This window comes from Pseudophryne corroboree, unplaced genomic scaffold, assembly GCF_028390025.1.
Source record: "Pseudophryne corroboree isolate aPseCor3 unplaced genomic scaffold, aPseCor3.hap2 scaffold_484, whole genome shotgun sequence".
NCBI classification, from domain to species: Eukaryota; Metazoa; Chordata; class Amphibia; order Anura; family Myobatrachidae; genus Pseudophryne; species Pseudophryne corroboree.
Genome location: NW_026970094.1, coordinates 51,697 through 54,049, shown reverse-complemented (window position 1 = coordinate 54,049; position 2,353 = coordinate 51,697).

The window sequence follows — 2,353 nt, the reverse complement described above, 5'->3', positions numbered from 1 at the left end:
GGAAAATTCAGGGCTATGCCGTGTAGATGATGGCCTAACAGGAGGCTTTAAAATTTTCTTTCTAGTGTCCTTCGTTTGGGAGAAAAACGCAAAGGTACAAGACAGCTTTTCCTTGCCAATATCGCTCTTTTGCAAAGAGCTGCGCATTGGAAAATTCAGGGCTATGCCGTGTAGATGATGGCCTAACAGGAGGCTTTACAATTTTATTTCTAGTGTCCTTCGTTTGGGAGAAAAATGCAAAGGTACAAGACAGCTTATCCTTGCCAATATCTCTCTTTTGCAAAGAGCTGCGCATTGGAAAATTCAGGGCTATGCCGTGTAGATGATGGCCTAACAGGAGGCTTTAAAATTTTCTTTCTAGTGTCCTTCGTTTGGGAGAAAAATGCAAAGGTACAAGACAGCTTATCCTTGCCAATATCTCTCTTTTGCAAAGAGCTGCGCATTGGAAAATTCAGGGCTATGCCGTGTAGATGATGGCCTAACAGGAGGCTTTAAAATTTTCTTTCTAGTGTCCTGCGTTTGGGAGAAAAATGCAAAGGTACAAGACAGCTTTTCCTTGCCAATATCTCTCTTTTGCAAAGAGCTGCGCATTGGAAAATTCAGGGCTATGCCGTGTAGATGATGGCCTAACAGGAGGCTTTAAAATTTTCTTTCTAGTGTCCTTCGTTTGGGAGAAAAATGCAAAGGTACAAGACAGCTTATCCTTGCCAATATCTCTCTTTTGCAAAGAGCTGCGCATTGGAAAATTCAGGGCTATGCCGTGTAGATGATGGCCTAACAGGAGGCTTTAAAAAAAAATTTCTAGTGTCCTTCGTTTGGGAGAAAAATGCAAAGGTACAAGACAGCTTTTCCTTGCCAATATCTCTCTTTTGCAAAGAGCTGCGCATTGGAAAATTCAGGGCTATGCCGTGTAGATGATGGCCTAACAGGAGGCTTTAAAATTTTCTTTCTAGTGTCCTTCGTTTGGGAGAAAAATGCAAAGGTACAAGACAGCTTTTCCTTGCCAATATCTCTCTTTTGCAAAGAGCTGCGCATTGGAAAATTCAGGGCTATGCCGTGTAGATGATGGCCTAACAGGAGGCTTTAAAATTTTCTTTCTAGTGTCCTTCGTTTGGGAGAAAAATGCAAAGGTACAAGACAGCTTTTCCTTGCCAATATCTCTCTTTTGCAAAGAGCTGCGCATTGGAAAATTCAGGGCTATGCCGTGTAGATGATGGCCTAACAGGAGGCTTTAAAATTTTCTTTCTAGTGTCCTTCGTTTGGGAGAAAAATGCAAAGGTACAAGACAGCTTATCCTTGCCAATATCTCTCTTTTGCAAAGAGCTGCGCATTGGAAAATTCAGGGCTATGCCGTGTAGATGATGGCCTAACAGGAGGCTTTAAAATTTTCTTTCTAGTGTCCTTCGTTTGGGAGAAAAATGCAAAGGTACAAGACAGTTTTTCCTTGCTAATATCTCTCTTTTGCAAAGAGCTGCGCATTGGAAAATTCAGGGCTATGCCGTGTAGATGATGGCCTAACAGGAGGCTTTAAAATTTTCTTTCTAGTGTCCTTCGTTTGGGAGAAAAATGCAAAGGTACAAGACAGCTTTTCCTTGCCAATATCTCTCTTTTGCAAAGAGCTGCGCATTGGAAAATTCAGGGCTATGCCGTGTAGATGATGGCCTAACAGGAGGCTTTAAAATTTTCTTTCTAGTGTCCTTCGTTTGGGAGAAAAATGCAAAGGTACAAGACAGCTTTTCCTTGCCAATATCTCTCTTTTGCAAAGAGCTGCGCATTGGAAAATTCAGGGCTATGCCGTGTAGATGATGGCCTAACAGGAGGCTTTAAAATTTTCTTTCTAGTGTCCTTCGTTTGGGAGAAAAATCCAATGGTACAAGACAGCTTTTCCTTGCCAATATCTCTCTTTTGCAAAGAGCTGCGCATTGGAAAATTCAGGGCTATGCCGTGTAGATGATGGCCTAACAGGAGGCTTTAAAATTTTCTTTCTAGTGTCCTTCGTTTGGGAGAAAAATGCAAAGGTACAAGACAGCTTTTCCTTGCCAATATCTCTCTTTTGCAAAGAGCTGCGCATTGGAAAATTCAGGGCTATGCCGTGTAGATGATGGCCTAACAGGAGGCTTTAAAATTTTCTTTCTAGTGTCCTTCGTTTGGGAGAAAAATGCAAAGGTACAAGACAGCTTTTCCTTGCCAATATCTCTCTTTTGCAAAGAGCTGCGCATTGGAAAATTCAGGGCTATGCCGTGTAGATGATGGCCTAACAGGAGGCTTTAAAAAAAATGTTCTAGTGTCCTTCGTTTGGGAGAAAAATGCAAAGGTACAAGACAGCTTTTCCTTGCCAATATCTCTCTTTTGC